This window comes from Hylobates moloch, unplaced genomic scaffold (genome assembly GCF_009828535.3).
Source record: "Hylobates moloch isolate HMO894 unplaced genomic scaffold, HMol_V3 SCAFFOLD_1, whole genome shotgun sequence".
Lineage (NCBI taxonomy): Eukaryota > Metazoa > Chordata > Mammalia > Primates > Hylobatidae > Hylobates > Hylobates moloch.
The window spans coordinates 145666558-145684532 of NW_026652276.1; the positions used below are offsets into that span (position 1 = coordinate 145666558).

General features: G+C 42.6%; 1 protein-coding gene and 1 non-coding gene across 2 annotated transcripts in view; one reads left to right on the forward strand and one right to left on the reverse strand.

Moving 5' to 3' along the window:
• Positions 1 to 17975, forward strand: part of IGF2BP3 (insulin like growth factor 2 mRNA binding protein 3) — a 159296-nt gene that overhangs the window by 54790 nt on the left and 86531 nt on the right. The gene's annotated exons all lie outside the window — the stretch shown is intronic.
• On the reverse strand, positions 17221 to 17291 carry LOC116809926 (small nucleolar RNA SNORD65). The gene has a single exon (XR_004370090.1). It is a non-coding gene; the product is annotated as a small nucleolar RNA SNORD65 (small nucleolar RNA).

The window sequence follows — 17975 nt, forward strand, 5'->3', positions numbered from 1 at the left end:
AGGACCTGCGGATGCAGTGAAGCCGATGAACGAGGACCTGCGGATGCGGTGATGCCGACTGACGTACGGGGACTTGGTGATGCGGTGATGCCGACTGACGTATGGGGACTTGGTGATGCGGTGATGCCGACTGATGGGTAGGGACTTGGTGATGCGTTGATGCCGACTGACGGAGAGGACCTGGTGTTGCATTGAAGCCGAGTGACGGATGGGACCTGCTGATGTGGTGAAGCCGACTGACAGATGGGGACCTGCGGATGGGGTGATGCTGACTGATGGACAGGACCTGGTGATGCGGTGATACCAACTGAAGGACGGGACCTGCAGATGCAGTGATGCTGACTGACGGATGGGGACCTGTGGATGCGGTGATGCTGACTGACAGAGAGGGACTTGCGGATGTGGTGATGCCGACTGATGGACAGGGACCTGCGGATGTGGGGATGCCGACTGAGGGACAGGGCCTGCTGATGTCGACTGATGGACGGGACCTGTGGGTGTGGGGATGCCGACTGACAGACGGGCAAGATCATGTCATCTCTATCCTGACTCCTGCTTTCTAGTACCCCTCTGGTGCCTTCTATTGGCAGAAACTAACAGGTAACAGCTGGCAAAGGAGAGATTAGAGTCCAGAGTCCTAGACCCAGCATCACAAAGCTGAGAAGTACATTTGGAACCGAGAGCTTATTTTTCTTTGTTTGCCCTAATGCCTCATATACCCTGTCTGTCTGATGGCACTGAGAGCTTAATATCAAGGCAAACCTCTAACCTTGAAGTAAAACAACCTCTTCCCCCAATTCTAGGAGTCATCTTGTAAGCCAGATTCTGTGAAGTCACTGAAGAGGTGACAGAATCTGAGACCACAGCAGAAACACTTGTGACATTTGGTGTTTTGTAAGATCTGTAGCTAGAGTGTTACCTTTCTATTACTGTTAGATCTTTATTATTTATATTATCTGTATTCCACCATATACTACTAAATGACCAGAAGGGGATTCCTCAAGTTCTCTGGATCTTACATGCTGTGTCAAGCAGGTTTAAACAGTTTCTAACCGCTTAGTTTTAGATGATGATAAGGCATTTATGGGTGGGCACTGGATTCTGCTAAATGTTTATGGCAGATGAAGATACTGGGAGACTAACTTTTTTTTTTTTTTTTTTTTGAGACAAAGTCTCGCTCTGTCACCCAGGCTGGAGTGCAGTGGCGTAATCTCGGCTCACTGTAACTTCCGCCTCCTGGGTTCAAGTGATTCTCCTGCCTCAGCCTCCTGAGTAGCTGGGACTACAGGTGTGTGCCACCACGCCCAGCTAATTTTTTGTATTTTTAGTAGAGACGGGGTTTCACAGTGTTAGCCAGGATGGTCTCAATCTCTTGACCTTGTGATCTGCCCACCTCGGCCTCCCAAAGTGCTGGGATTACAGACTAACTTTTTGAAGGACTCACTGCTAGAGAATTAGGTAGGTTTGTTTTCTCCCAAGTATATGGAATATAGCAGAGAAATAAGGGAAAATGGTTTCTCATCCATCCGTCACTGTTTTGCCTGAGGTACCTGAAGAATAGACTCAGTGTGACCAGACTGGAAGGGTTCCTCTACAGAGACAGTCCCAGCAGACAACGATGTGGATGTTCAGATGCCACAAGGGAGGCATACATTAGGAGGAGGATTTGAGAGCCCTTCCTTAAATGGATAAGGGTAGGGCTTTGGGAGAAAGCCTTAGTGGAGTACTTGACGTTAAACACCTTTAGATATTTTTTCTTTTGCCTACTCAATTTCTCAAGTGGGCTCCATTTTCTAAATTTAAAGAATGTCTTTTTGTTGTTGTTATTGTTTTGTTTTTGAGATGGAGTCTTGCTCTTTCACCAAGGCTAGAGTGCAGTGATGCGACCTCGGCTCACTGCACCCTCCGCCTCCTGGGTTCAAGCAGTTCTCCTGCCTCAGCCTCCTGAGTAGCTGGGATTACAGGTGCCTGCCACCACACCCGGCTGAGTTTTGTATTTTTAGTAGAGACAGGGTTTCACCATGTTGACCAGGCTGGTCTCGAACTCCTGACCTCAAGTGATCTGTCCATCTCAGCCTCCCAAAGTGCTGGGATTACAGGCGTGAGCCACCGCACCCGGCAGGAATCTCTTTTTGTATGTAAAAAATACACAGTAAGTGGGGCCAGTTGTGGTGACTCACGCCTGTAATCCCAGCACTTTGGGAGGCCAAGGCAGGTGGGTCATTTGAGGTCAGGAGATCGAGACCAGCCTGGCCAACATGGAGAAACCCCATCTTTACTAAAAAATACAGAAATTAGCCGGACATGGTGGCACAGGATTGTAATTCCAGCTACTCAAGAGGCTGAGTCAGGAGAACCTCTTGAACCCAGGAGGCGGAGGTTGCAGTGAGCCAAGATCGCACCACTGCACTCCAGCCTGGGTGACAAAGTGAGACTCTGTCTCAAAAAAAAAAAAAAAAAAAAGCCAGAGTCTTAAGGAAAGGATTTCTCAGTTTCTCCTAATGTTATTTTCTTGAAACTACTCTCCAATCAAAAGAATCAAAACTCCTAATAAGTACTCAAAAAATGCCCAAAGCTGGGGGCACCTTCCCTGAAGTGAAGCATAAGACCTTATGTAAAGGAAGACATTAGATAAATGAAGTGGTCCTAGAGGAAAGGGCAAGGAAGGTTGTCATTTTGGGGGCTGATGAGGAAGGTGAAACAGTATTTCCCTATGTTTACTGTGTGGGGAAACAGCCTATGCTACAGTTAGTCACCTGCATCACCAGGTTCTCCATGCCGATGGGGCCCCCACATCACTCATGACTGGAATGACTGTTTTCCCAGCAAAGATTTGAATACGTGATCTGACGGGTACTTATGGGGAATACATAACTTTAAAATCACAGTCTTGCTAGAAAATTCAGAATGTTTCTTGGTTTTACTTCAACGCTTGCATATTTGATTTTTTTCCTGGACTTAATTGATCTGGGAAGATGAGTATTAAGTGAGGCTCTGGTCAAAGAAGGGAAACCAAGTAATCTTTATTTGGAAGAAACAAGTAAGCCTGGTATGGTAGCTCAGGCCTGTAATCCCAGCACTTTGGGAGGCTGAGGCAGGCAAATCACTTGAAGCCAGGAGTTCGAGACCAGCCTGGCCAACATGGCAAAACCCTATCTCTACTGTAAATACAAAAATTAGCCAGGCGTGATAGCACATGCCTGTAATCTTAGCTACTCAGGAGGCTGAGGCACAAAAATTGCTTCAGCCTAGGATGCAGAGGTTGCAGTGAGCTGAGATTGTGCCACTGTACTCCTAGGCGAGACTCTACTAAAAAAAAAAAAAAAGAAAAGAAAAGAAATAAGTGGGAAAGTAGTGAAGAAATAAGTAAGTGGAAAACTAGTGATGCCATGTTATCTAGTCTGGAGGAAAAACAAAACAATACCATAGTTAATGTAAAATAGCTCAGACAGACCCCACTGTAAGCCGTGGATGAACGTGTGCTGAGAAGTGGAAAGCTGTCTTGAGGTTTTTGGGGAGGTAGATGACTTCCTGGGGAAGAGAGTAGGCAGGGACCACGGAGTGAGTTAGGTGACATCCCTGCTGGATGTTGGCATCTTTAAATATAGGAACTGTCGTTCATCTTCTGTCCAACTGCTGATTGTTTTTGGTGCTGTGTTAGGTGCTACTTGGTCCATATGGATACAGGAATTAATGTCAAATAGAAATTTGAGAAGCATTTTATTTACTTATTTTTTGAGACAGCATTTCACACTTGTTGCCCAGGCTAGAGTGCAGTGGCGTGATCTCTGCTCACTACAATCTCCGCCTCCTGGGTTCAAGCCATTCTCTGCCTCAGCCTCCTGAGTAGCTGGGATTACAGGCGTGTGCCACCACGCCCGGATAATTTTTGTATTTTTAGTAGAGACAGGGTTTCACCATGTTGACCAGGCTGGTCTTGAACTCCTGACCTGAGGTGATCCACCCACTTCGGCCTCCCAAAGTGTTGGGATTATGGGCATGAGTCACTGTGCCTGGCTGAGAAGCATTTTAAGTGTAATTGGCAACATAAAGCTAACACCGTGAGGTGCTTTAACTCAACAGAAGAAACCATCTGTAGAAACAGTGATGTTGAGATTATCCATGAGCTGAGCAAGAAGAAGTAATGGGAGTCAGATATTAAATATTAGAAATAACCAGTTTAAAGGTTGCCTTTATAGCAGATAGCTTGGAGTTCTAAATAAATAGCAGATAAACTGTGTGTTCTTGGTAGGTGCCTTTCTTCCTCTCAGTGGCCTGACTTTGAGCACTCGGCCAATAAGTAGCTGACATTTACTAGGCACTTATGTGCCAGGCACTGAATTAACACATTTTAATCTTCACAGCAGTCCCATGTCCCTACTTTACAGATAAGGCAGTGGTGGTACAGAGAGGTGAAGTAGCTTGTCCAGGATCATGCAGCTGGAAAGTGTTAGTGTCTACTCTCAGTCAGGTTGCTCCAACAGAAAACTTCCTCCCAAAGGGTTGTTCCTGTTTCTTCTAGTTATTATCACTTGGTTTCAACATGCCTCTGAAAAGCTTGACAGTGAAGCCAATAGAAACTGGATCCTCCCCAGGTCTGGAAGTAATACATGGTTATGAGTGATGAATGAACTTCCTTGGGGAAGTTATTAGTAAAGTTCTCTGTTTAAAGAACTGTGGACAGTAGAGTTGTTCATGCACGGCTGCTCTGGGATGGGCCAGACTTTACATCATTAGAAGTAATCTGGTGATGGGTGTGCAGGGGGAATACCAGAGTTCTCTACAAGCGGTATATATGAATGGTGTATGAGGCAAGCATTTCTGACCCCACCCTGCTCCCTCCATGTTTACCCCATGTCCTTTGTGCTATGCTGCCTGGACTTTTGTCCTGTGCTTCTGTCGTTTTTCTGGATATGATCATCTTAAAGGTCATCATGTCCTTTATCAGTTGATTGAGACAGAATCTTGACTCCTGTCACCCAGGCTGGAGTGCAGTGGTGCAATCACAGTTCACTGCAGCCTTGACTTCCCAGGCTCAGGTGATTCTCCCATCTCAGCCTCCCTAGTAGCTGGGACTACACGTGTGCATCACCACACCTGGCTATTTTGTTTTCTTTTGTATCTTTATTTAAAAAAATTTTTTAAGATGGAGTGTTGCTCTGTCACCCAGGCTGGAGTGCAATGGTGCGATCTCGGCTCACTGCAACCTCTGCCTCCTGGGTTCAAGCGATTCTCATGTCTCAGCCTCCTGAGTAGCTGGGATTACAGGTGCCCACCAACATGCCTGGCTAATTTTTGTATTTTTAGTAGAGATGGGTTTCACCATGTTGGCCAGGCTGGTCTCAAACTCCTGACCTCAGGTGATCAACCCATCTTGGCCTCCCAAAGTGCTGGGATTAGAGGCTTGAACCACCGCACCTGGCCAAAAATTTTAAATTTTAATGAAGTTCAGTGTATTCATTTCTGCCAATCTCATTTTATGAATAGTATTTTTGGTGTCCTGTCTAAAAACCTTTTGCCTAAATCAAAGTTATGAAGGTTTTCTCCCGTTGTCTTAAGCCTATGGTGCATTTTGAGTTAATTTTTATGTAACGTATGCTTCACAGGCCGTGGTTTTATTTTTTGCATGTAAATGTCTCATTCTAACACCATAAATTGAAAATATTGTTCCTTTTCCATTGAATTTCCCTCACACTTTTGTTACAAATCAATTGACCATATTTGTGTGGGTCTGTTTCTGGACTCTTTTCTCCCATTGATTTATGTGTCTGTCCCTTTGCTACTACACTTTCTTGGTTACTGTATCTTTATATTATAAGTCTTAAAATTGAGTAGTATTATTCCTTCAACTTTATTGTTTTTCAGAATTGTGGCTATTGTCGTTACTTTGCTTTTCCACATGTATTTTGGAACCAGCAAGTCTATACACAAAAATTCTGCTGGGATGTTTATTGGGATTGCAATAAGTTAACAACAAAAAAACCCTTTTGGACTAATTATCAACTTTACTAAGTTGTCTTTTTATATGACTGGCTTATTTCACTTAGTATGCTGTTCACCCATGTTGTAGCACAGGAATCCCTAACTCCCAGGCCTCAGACTTGTGCCGTCTGTGGCCTGTTAGGAACTGGGCTGTACCACAGGAGGTGAATGGCAAGTGAGCTAGCATTAGTGCCTAAGCTTCGCCTCCTGACAGATCAGTGACGGCATTAGATTCTCATAGGAATGCATACCCTATTGTGAACTGCACATGTTGAGGGATCTAGGTTGCTCACTCCTTAGGAGAATCTTAATGCCTGATGATCTGAGGTGGAACAGTTTCATCCTGAAGCCATCCCCCCATCCCCACTCTCTGTCCGTGGAAAAATTGTCTTCCATGAAACCAGTACCTGGTGTGAAAATAGTTGGGGACCACTTTTGTAGTATGTGTCAGAATTTTCTTTTGAAAGCTAAGTGTAGTATTCCTTTGTCTGTGTATTCTACATTTTGTTTATTCTTGTGTCCATGGGCACATGGGTTGCTTCTACCTTTTGGCTATTGTGATCAATGCCACCGGGAATGTAGGTGAACAAATATCTCTTTGAGACTCTGCTGTCAGTTCTTTTGGGTATGTTCCTAGAAGTGGGATTGCTGGATGTTATAGCAATTCTTCTTTTCCTCTCCTTGAATAAACCAGTGAAAAAGATGTTACAGCAATTATGTTTTTAATTATTTCAGGAATTGCCATACTGTTTTCCATAGCAGCTGTACCATTTTACATTTCTACCAACAGTGCCCAAGTGTGTTCTAATTTTTCCACATCCACTCTAACACTTGTTACTTTGTTTTTTTTTCTAAATAGTAGGTGAATATTATTTTTTAAGTTTTGACTTCCACTTGTTTTTAGTATGTAGAAATATTTTAAGTTTTTGTGTGTTGACCTTATCCTTTGACATTGCTAAACTTACTAGTTCGGAAAGTTTTTTATTTTTTATTAGATTGCCTGGGATTGTCTACTTAGACAATTATGTATTCAAATGGGCATAGTTTTATTCCTTTATAGTCTGTATGCCTTTTCTTTTATTGCTGTAATGTACTGTCTAGGACCTCCAATGAGAGTTGACATCCTTACCCGTCCTCAATTTTTGTAAGAAAACATTGTCTTTCATCATTACATAAAATGTTAGCTGTGGGTTTTTTGTAGATACTCTTTATCAGGTTGAAGACATTGCCTTCTGTTTCTAGTTTGTTGACAATCTATATGATGGTGAATGTTGGATTGTTTCAAATGCTTTTTCTGCATGAATTGATATTATCATGTAGTTTTTAGGCTGTAAATGAATGAATTACATTGACCCCCCTCCCGCCCCCGCAAATGTTGAACCAACCCTGCATTCCTGTGATAAACTCCACTTTATTGTGGTATTTTATTCTTTTAAGATATTGCTTGGTTTAATTTGCTAACATTTTTGTTGAGGACTTACTGTGTCTCTGCTCATGAAGGATGTTGGTCGGTAGTTGTATGGTTTTTTTATTGCCATTGATTTTGTTATCAGGGTAACCAGCCTTAAAATGTGTTGGGAAACATGCTTATGTTTTCTGGAAGTGATTGTGCTGAATTGGTGTTATTTCTTTAAGTGTTTGATAGAATTCACCTGTGAAACCACTTGAACAATTTCTCTCAGAAGTTTTTTGTTGTTGTTTTTTTTTTGAGACGGAGTTTTACTCTTGTTACCCAGGCTGGAGTGCAATGGCCCAATCTTGGCTCATCACAACCTCTGCCTCCCAGGTTCAAGTGATTCTCCTGCCTCGGCCTCCCAAGTAGCTGGGATTACAGACATGCACCACCATGCCCAGCTAATTTTTGCATTTTTAGTAGAGACGGGGTTTCTCCATGTTGGTCAGGCTGGTCTCGAACTCCCGACCTCAGGTGATCCATTTGTCTTGGCCTCCCAAAGTGCTGGGATTACAGGTGTTGAACCACTGCACCCAGCCCTTTTTTTTTTTTTTTTTCTTATGCTCAAATTCAATATCTTCAGTAATTATAGTGTTCTTCAGGTTATTTCATCTTGGGTCGTTCGCAGTGTTCAAAGAATTGGTCAATTTCATCCAAGTTGTTTCTTTTTTTCTTTTTTTTTTTTGTTTTTAATAACTTTACATCATCATGGACAAGTTGCATAAAGCTTTTTAGTATTCTCTTATCCTTTAATGTCTGTGGGGTCTCTAGTGATATCTCCACTTTTTAATTCTGATACTAGTAATTTTTGTGTTCTGTCTCTTAAAATCTTCATCAGCCTTGCAGAGGTTTATCTGTTTTATTGATTTCTAATAACTTCGTGATGTTGAAGCTGAATGAGCTTGTCTGTCTCCATGATTTTGAGAGGTGAAGCCGGCTGGGCTTCTGGGTCAGGTGGGGACTTGGAGAACTTTTCTGTTTAGCTAAAGGATTGTAAACACACCAGTCAGCACTCTGTGTCTAGCTAAAGGTTTGTAAACACACCAATCAGCACTCTGTAAAAACACACCAGTCAGTGCTCTGTGTCTAGCTAAAGGTTTGAAAACGGACCAATCAGCACTCTGTAAAATGGACCAATCAGCAGGATGTGGGTGGGGCCAAATAAGGGAATAAAAGTTGGCCACCCAAGCCAGCAGCGGCAACCCGCCGGGTCCCCTTTCATGCTGTGGAAGCTGTGTTCTTTTGCTCTTCACAGTAAATCTTGCTGCTGCTCACTCTTTGGGTCCACACTACCTTTAAGAGCTGTAACACTGCGAAGGTCTGTGGCTTCACTCCTGAATTCACAGAGACCAGGAACCCACTGGGAGGAACAAACAACTCCGGACACGCCACCTTTAAGAGCTGTAACACTCACTGCGAAGGTCTGTGCTTCACTCCTGAAGTCAGCAAGACCACGAACCCACTGGAAAGAAGAAACTCTGGACACATCTGAACATCTGAAGGAACAAACTGCAGACACACCTACCATCTTTAAGAACTGTAACACTCACCGCAGGGGTCCGCAGCTTCGTTCTTGAAGTCAGCGAGACCCAGAACCCACCGGAAGGAAACAATTCCGGACACAATTTGACTAGTATTTGGTTTCCCTGAGGCTTCCCTTTTTGATTCTCCAATCAGAAAAGCAAGGGCCTTAGATACCTTGCGTGGTTGTGCACTTCCTGTAACTGTATACATGTCCAGGGCTAATGAGAGGCAAACAGAAGGAAAAGAAGCAAACAGGCTCAACCCATCCCCTTGGAACTATAGCTTCTTCCCTCCATCAGTGTTTTAGATCAGTGATCCCCAACGTTTTTGGCACCAGGGACTGGTTTCATAGAAGACAATTTTTCCATGGTCGGGGAAGGGGCGTGGTTTCGGGATGGAAACTTCTACCTCAGATCATCAGGCATTGGTTAGAATCTCATAAGGAGTATGCAACCTAGATCCCTCGTGTGCGCAGTTCACAATAGGGTACGCACTTCCATGAGAATCTAACGCTGCCATTGCTGATCTGACAGGAGGCGGGGCTCAGGCAGTTAGGCCTGCTCACCTCCTCTCACCTTCTGCTGTGCGGCCAGGTTCCCCTTTCTTGCTTCTCCAGCCAAAACTACAAGGCTTCTCCTAAGATCTATCTGTATCCACTAACAACTTGCAAGTTTTTTGTCACTGAGTCTAAGCTGGGGCATAGCAGAGGGAAAAAAAGAAGCAAATCACTTCAGCTTCTGTAGTACTATAGAGTTCCCAGTCTATCTGCTATCTTTACTTTGAGTCTTCAAATTATTGTTTGATATTTTCTGTCCAAATTTTTTAACTGCTTTCAGTGGGAGAAACAAGGTGGGTTGTGCTTATTGAAATTTTTCTGGATCTAGAACCTGGAACTAAAGTTTAAGTTGTTGCTTTGAATATTGTTTTTTGGTGCCTTTTAAATTTCAAAAGAGGTGAATTTGAATCTTTTATTTCTCAAGAACAGAGTAACTACTCATAAGTAATTTGCTTTTAAGTTTATTCTTGTAGATAACGTTTGGTTGAATTAAGACTGAACAGGACTTTACCCTCTTAAATGCGTGTTCAGTTTTTCCATGCGACTCACCACTAGAGATGTGTATGCAGTGCTCATCATTTTAAATTTAAGTATATAAAAACCTTCACTTGTTGCTCTTTTCCTATCTTTCTACCTCCAGTTTTAATGAACAAAATATACAAGGTTAAGACTGGAGAGGGCAAAGTCTCCTGGTAGGGTTTTAGAACAGTAAACCAATGACAGAGCACTATTAATGCTGTTTCTAATTTTATTATCAGCAACCAGAAAAGCAAGAGTTTTCTCAGTACTAAGGCCATCCCCACCCCCACCCCCCTGCTGTATTTTGATTTCCTGAATGGCCTACTTTGTCTTACTCAAAACACAATATTACTATTCAGTAATTACTATTCAGTATTACTTTCCATGTGGGGATGAGAAAGGCTATAATTTACTGCGATCTTGCCTAGATGTCTGTTGTATATATTCAGATACTTTTCCTCAGTTTTTTATTCCAATCTGGTAGACAAAGGTGGTGCTCAGTAAGTTAAGTGTTGGTTGAATTGAGGGTATATGATGCTTTTCAAAGCTTGACTATCAACCCAGATAGAGATTTCTGTGTTTATCTTGCTGGATTTCTTTTCTTGTTTTGTGTCCACTACTCCTAGACTCTCACATGTGTCCAGGTATATATACAAAGATTAAAATTATTTAATTAGCTTACTCTGGCTAATGATAATGTCTGATATTTCAGATTTCTTTTTAAAAGAAGGCCTATATTTGATTTGTCTATCTTTCACTCATTTTTATGCCTACTCTCATATTCTTAGCTCATTTCCTTCTCTTTAGTACTCTGCCTTTGGGTTTTAGATTAACTTAATATCACACATGTGGGCTGTGCTGATTATGAGCAGGGCAATATGCGAACCTCTTTTTTTTCCATTTGATTTTTTCAAGACTCTGTCACCCAGGCTGGAGTGAGGTGGAATGATCACTACTCACTGCAGCCTTAAACTCCTCCTGGGCTCAAGCAGTCCTCCTGCCTCAGCCTCCCGAGTAGCTAGGACTACAGGCACATACCACTGTGCCCCATTAATTTAAAGAAAAAAATTTTTTTTTGTACAAACAGGGTCTTGCTACATTGCCCAGGCTGGTCTCAAACTCCTGAGCTTAAGCGATCCTCCTCCCTTGACCTCCCAAAGTGTTGGGATTACAGTCATGAGCCACTGTGCCTGGCAAGTACCTCTCTAGATGGATTCTCTTGTTATATTCTTAGAGCCAACCCTAGATATAGAAGGGAATAGTGCTATTCTTATTTTTAAAAACAACAAAGTAATTGGGAAATGGAAAAACTTGCCAAGGTCTTGCAGCTACCATTGGCTGAATTAGGATTTAAACTAGGCAGAACCTCCTTTTTTAGCTGCTACTGTATCTAAACTGTATATACTTCTGTCATCTCAAACGTGGAAATAAGGATGACTTCTAATATCTCCTGCAAGTTCACTTATGCATTTATGACTTTTAGCACCAATTTCATCAGTGTTTTATTGAGATCTATAATTTCCTCCTATGTAATGTCCCAATTACAATCCTGAAGTGAAATTCACAGAAAATATAACCCACTTTTATATATATATAATTTAAAAATCAATATAATGTCCTAGTAATACCAGAAAGGAGACATAAAAATTATTTATACAAAAAAATTTAGTACATAAATACTTAGGCATGATCAGAGTCTAGGCATAATGAAATAGCCAAGTGCTTGTACCATATGTAGAATAATCCTCAGTGGACCAATACTGATGTTGAGACAGGAATAATATACAGGCAATGCAAAGTTGTGTGCTCTCAGTTTAGTGGTTTTCTCTAGTGATAAGCAGACCAAAATATAATAGTATCTTGATTTACATGATACAGTTTTGGAAGATACGGTATATATGAAAACTGAGCAATAAATATTTTGTCAGGTTATAGGGTCAGATAAATGGGTTTCCCCTGTATCTGAATATCAAGGACCTTCAAAGGCTGTGCAGGACATGAGGCCACCTCTCTTTATTGTGTGAAGCTGTACTGCACACTTCAGGATGTGTGACATACCTAGTCTGTGTCTATCAAATATTAGTGAAGGACCCTTTTCCTAATCCCAAAGGATCCACAGATTTCTAAAACCACTTCCTTAAGGGGTGAAGGTTTCTTCATTGAGAATTACTGTTCTAAATCATTCCTTCCTCAGCTGTGTTGAAGGACCAGTTATTTTTAAATTTCTAATTGATTACTGACTTTTTTGTAAAATACAATGAAAATAAATTATTACAATGAAATTTTAAAGTCAGCCAAAAGACAAGCTGATTTTTATTATTAGATTCAACAGACATAAAATTCTTGTCAGTTTGCTGTAAAAATTTGTAAATGCTTAATCTCCACTTATAAGTTTGTCTTGTCATGATATGGTCTCTATCTTCATCTCACTCTTTCTCTTCCCACGGTCACCCAAAATGACGGTATGTTCCTAAAATACTTTCCCATGGAAGGTGTAAGTTCCCCTCTTCCTGGCCAAATGCTCAAATGTTTTACTCCCATAACCTCCTTTGTTTTGCATAAGTATCGCTTTCTATAAAAATTATCATTTAATGATGGAAATGAACTTAACTGCCTTTACCATCAGCAGTCTCTTTTTATCCATGATAAAATTTGCAAAGTAGTTTAACAGGCATAACTCAAGTTGTTTATTTCTTCTTAGCTTTATATACTTATGGATAGGAAGTCATGCAGTACAAGTGTGCAAAAGTTCTGCAAAGTATATGTTACTTTTGCTGATCCCATACAGGTAAATCCATCTTAGATGATCTGATTTCTAATACAACTCGACTCTAAAAGTCTAAAAATATCTCTGAGCTATGTATTAAGCAGGTGGTTTTGGACTTAGACTGTGGTTTTGTTGTTGTTGTTGTTGTTTTTTTGTTTTGTTTTGTTTTTTTTTTTTTTTTTTTGAGACAGTCTTGTTCTTTCACCCAGGCTGGAGTGCAGTGGTGCAATCTCGGCTCACTGCAGCCTCTGCCTCCTGGGTTCAAGAGATACTCATGCCTCAGCCTCCCAAGTAGCTGGGACTTCAGGGACATGCCACCATGCCTGGCTAATTTTCATAATTTTAGTAGAGATGGGGTTTTGCCATGTTGGCCAGGCTGGTCTTGAATTCCTGACCTCAAGACCTCAGGTGATCCACCTGTCTCGGCCAACCAAATTGCTGGGATTACAGGCTTTACAGGCTTCAGCCACCGTGCCCAGCCTAGACTGCATTTTGCTTCATGCCAATCCCTAGGGAAGCAGTGGCTTTTTTTTTGGAGACAAGTCTTGTTCTGTCACCCAGGCTGGAGTGCAGTGGCGCAATCTTGGCTCACTGCAACCTTTACCTCCTGGGTTCAAGCAGTTCTCCTGCCTCAGCCTGTCGAGTAGCTGGGATTACAGGTGACTGCCACCACACCCAGCTAATTTTTGTATTTTTAGTAGAGACAGGGTTTCACCATGATGGCCAGGCTGGTCTCGAACTCCTGACCTCAAGTGATCTACCTGCCTTGGCCTCCCGAAGTGCTGAAATTACAGGCGTGAGCCACTGTGCCCGGCATAGCAGTGACTTTTCAAACCTTAATTTCAGAAGACTTCCTGCTGTATTTTTTGTACTGTTAGTTTGAATGATGGAAGACAATTCCTAATACAAGGCAGGAAGGGTCCTGAGTTATCAGACTCCTGGCAGTTCATGCTGGTGATGCTGATGGTGAACCCCCTCAGCAGGGGGCCCGCAACTGTTCCTCTAGTGGGTCTGTGTGAAGGCAAGTACTGCTGGGAAGGGGTCCTACTACTCGGCCACAGTGACTGAATCTTTTTTTTTTTTTTTTTGAGACGGAGTCTCGCTCTGTCACCCAGGCTGGAGTGCAGTGACGCAATCTCGGCTCACTGCAAGCTCCGCCTCCCGGGTTCACGCCATTCTCCTGCCTCAGCCTCTCGGAGTAGCTGGGACTACAGGCGCCCGCCACCACGCCTGGCTAATTTTTTTGTACTTTTAGTAGAGATGGGGTTTCACCGTGGTCTCGATCTCCTGACCTCGTGATCCGCCCGCCTCGGCCTCCCAAAGTGCTGGGATTACAAGCGTTAGCCTTGCAAACCTGGGCAACATGGTGAAACCCCCGTCTCTGCTAAAAATACAAAAATTAGCCTTGTGTAGTGGCACGTGCTTGTAATCCCAGCTATTTGGGAGGCTGAGGCACGTGAATTACTTGAACCCAGGAGGTGGATACTGCAGTGGGCCAAGATCGTGCCTCTGCACTCCAGCCTAGGCCACAGAGCGAGGCTCCATCTCAAAAAAGTAGGGTTTTGACAGCATCTTAAATACTTCTGCTCTTCCAGCTGACTCAGTTTACACACAGTCATTACACTGCGATGCATATGGTTGGCTTTGGTGTGTGCTTGTGTAGGTATTTATGGTTGGATCCACACACACAGTCATGAGGTGGTTTTTGAAGTTGTTCTCGTGTGAAATGGAAATTCTTGGGCATCTAGGTATTTCTTAATTTTCAGTGGGTGTAACAAGTACAGCCAGATTGAAGGATGTGATTTTATCACGTGCCTTGCTTTCTGAGGCTGGGTCAGCCTTAGTCAGAATGGCCCCTTTTGGTTGTAATGTTGGTGTGGCAGACAGTACTTAGGCTATGAAGAACCTCTGATAGCATTGTCCTCAAAATGTTACCCTGGAGGAGCAGGATAAGGTCAGCTGTGGCTCTCTAAGTCCAAAACCACCTGCTTATTCTATAGCTTAGAGATACTACTTTTAATGGCAAAAACTCCGGTTACTTTTGTACCAACCTAATATTTTGTTTTAGACTTTCACAGAGTTGAATTGCATTAGAAATCAGATCATCTTAGATGCATTTGCCTATTTGTGATCAGCAAAAAGTAATATAATACTTTGGAAAACTTTTGCACATTGTTTTAATGCATGATTTACTATCCTGGAGAAACAAGATATGGGAAACACAAATGTTTCTTTAGTTGCTGAGCTCCTGTGTGCCTCTTAGATGTACTGAGAACATGTTTAAGGATGCAAACTTTTTGTACCATGTGTCCCTTATCCACTGGCCAAGGACTTAGTGTGGCATTGAACTAAAGATGTGACAACTTGTTCCAATGTTGGGGAAAAAAAACTGGCTCATATGGCTCAGTGGGAGATGGTGTAGAAATGTGCTTCCTTTCTTAGGAATTTTAAAGTAACTTTTTAAACCCTGTACTTTGGGAGTTTTCAAACGTACACACATTGAGAAAATAGTATACTTAACCCCCCATCTACCGACCTTAATAATAGTCAACATTCTGCTTTTGTTTTACTGATCAATATTGTTTCACTTTTTTTAGGTGGAGGAGAGGTGGATAATTTTAGAGCAATTCAATATGAGTGATGGTATAGAAAATTTACATGCTAACATAAAATAAGAATAGGTATTAGTTTCCTATGCTGCTGTAACAAATTAATCACAAACTTGGTGGTTTAAAGCAACAGAAATTAATTTTTGTTCTAGAAGCCAGGAGTCTGAAGTCAGTCTCTGTGGGTTAAAGTCAAGGTTGTCATGAGAACTGGCTCCCTCTGGAAGTCTTAGGGGAGAATCCGTTTGCTTGCCTTTCCCAGGTTCTAGTGCCTGGCTGTAGTCCTTGGCTCTCATGGTTTTCTCTTTCAAAGTATGCCACTTCAGCCTCCGCTTCTGTCCTCACATTGCCTTCTCTCTGACTTTCCCTCCTCTCTCGCCCCTTTTGTAAGGATCCATGATTACATAAGGCTCACCCAGGTAATCCCATGTAATATCTCCACCTCAAGATACTTAGTTATACCTGCAAAGTCCCTTTTGCCATATAAGGTAACACTCCTAGGTTTTAAGCATTAGGAGGTAGATATATTTGGGACCATTATTCAATTTACCACCAGTGTAGTCAGCACTCAAGTGTCAAATAAATGGTAATAGGGCCACAACCTTGAGAGTGGGGACTCTAAATACTCAGTGGTGAAATACATTAAGATAAAGTTCTTCAGTACCTAGAGGGATTTCTATGCAGAATACATTTTGTCATTTCATGTAGGGGATGCAGCATTCCTATTATGAGATGACAAGATAGAAGAAGGCATGTGTTGGTGTAAGGCCAGTTAGGTGTTGAAGGAGGCATGGTGTTTGGCCAGTTAGGTGATAGAAGGAGGCATGTGTTGGTGTAAGGCCAGTTTGAGACCTTAGAGGAGACGGCTGCAGTTCAACATCAGAGCCGAGATGGTGCTAGTTCATGGCTCCTGTCGCAGGCTTGACACTGACAGTTGACAACACAGTGCTCTCCTGGGCCTTAGGCCATTCTGTCACCCTCCCTGAGCTGTGGAGCTGAGCTCCTTCCCTGTCCTTGCTTCTGCCTCTTCTTAGAAGCCTTTTTGAATTTATCAGAGTGCCTACTATGTGCCGGAGGAGAATTTGCTGCACAAGACAACTTTGATGTCTTATCCAAGTCAGCTTCTCTGGACTCGCAAAAAAACAGATTCCTCCTAGCTCTGATTTTCACGAAATGTTTCTGACGTCTTGGTTATTCTCCGCATAAACCTGGAGACATACTTTTCATTAAAATATAAGGCAGAGGTATGGGGTTTCTGGGTCTGAACCCCAGAATGGTCGAATGGAAAGACAGGGTGTAGGGACTTTGAGGGCAGCTTCTTACTGGCTCTGAGACTTTGGATAAAAGTGACCAACCACACAGAGTCCCTTTCCCATCTGTGAAAATGGGATTAACAAAAAAAGTCATTTCAGAGTCAATGTGAGAACCAGCAAACAAGACAAGTGCCTCGCCCTGCTGCACTGTGAATTAACTTTTCTTGGAGGCATTTGTCCTTTGGCTGAAATTCACATGCTGTATGCTCCAGTACTGTGAAGTACTTTACTTGCTCAACCTCATCCTTCTCTTAGCTTCAGGACTTTTTGCATATGTTTTCTTTGCCAAGAATCCATTTGCTCTTTTTTTTCCCCCCAACAGTCTTATTTTGTTCTGGATCCTTTCCATCTTTCTTGATTCTCACCAATTATTTAGCCCTCAATTTAGACATCATTCCTACCACACTTGGATTAGACATCTCTCCTGTATTTCTCCCATACTTAACACTATGGTAGCACTTAGCATGCAGGCTTGCATTCTCTCATGTATTTTTTTTTTTCTTCAGAAAACTAGGTTTATTGCTACACAATCTGCCAGTAATTCCAGCTATTTTGGGTGATTTCATTATTTGACTTAGCACTGTGTGTGTGTGTGTGTGTGTGTGTGTGTGTGTGTGTGTGTGTGTAGTACATATTTCAGAAGTCAGAGTCTTCTCAGTCGCCCAGTGCAGTGGTGAGATCATAGCTGACTGCTGCATCAAACTCCTGGGCTAAAGCGATCCTCCCTCCTTTGCCTCCCAAAGTGCTGGGGCTATAGGTGTGCACCCCTCCCTGCCCCCACCCCCAAGCCAGCACTTTATATTTAATTGTCTTCTGACTTGTGTCTATTTCTCCCACCAGAGCTAAGGTGGGTAGGGCTCTGTCCTCCCATGTTATCAAAGACCCAGAACAATGGCTGGCGTGGACTTGCTGGTCAGTATTCACTCACTGAAAGGGTATTGGTTGGGAATTTTTTCAACTCTGTAATGGGTTATTGCGTTAAAAAAAAAAACAAACTCACTGGATTTTTTTGTGTAGGGATGGGATGGGGGGGTGGGTATAAGAAAATAGGACATAAATTTGTTGTCTCGGGTCATTGAGGTTTGTATTTTTGTTATTTTCTTCTTTTTTTGAGATGGAGTCTCGCTCTGTTGCCCAGGCTGGAGTGCAGTGATCTCGGCTCACTGCAACCTCTGCCTCCCAGGTTCAAGCAGTTCTCCTGCCTCAGCCTCCTGAGTAGCTGGGATTACAGGTACTTGCCACCACGCCCAGCTAA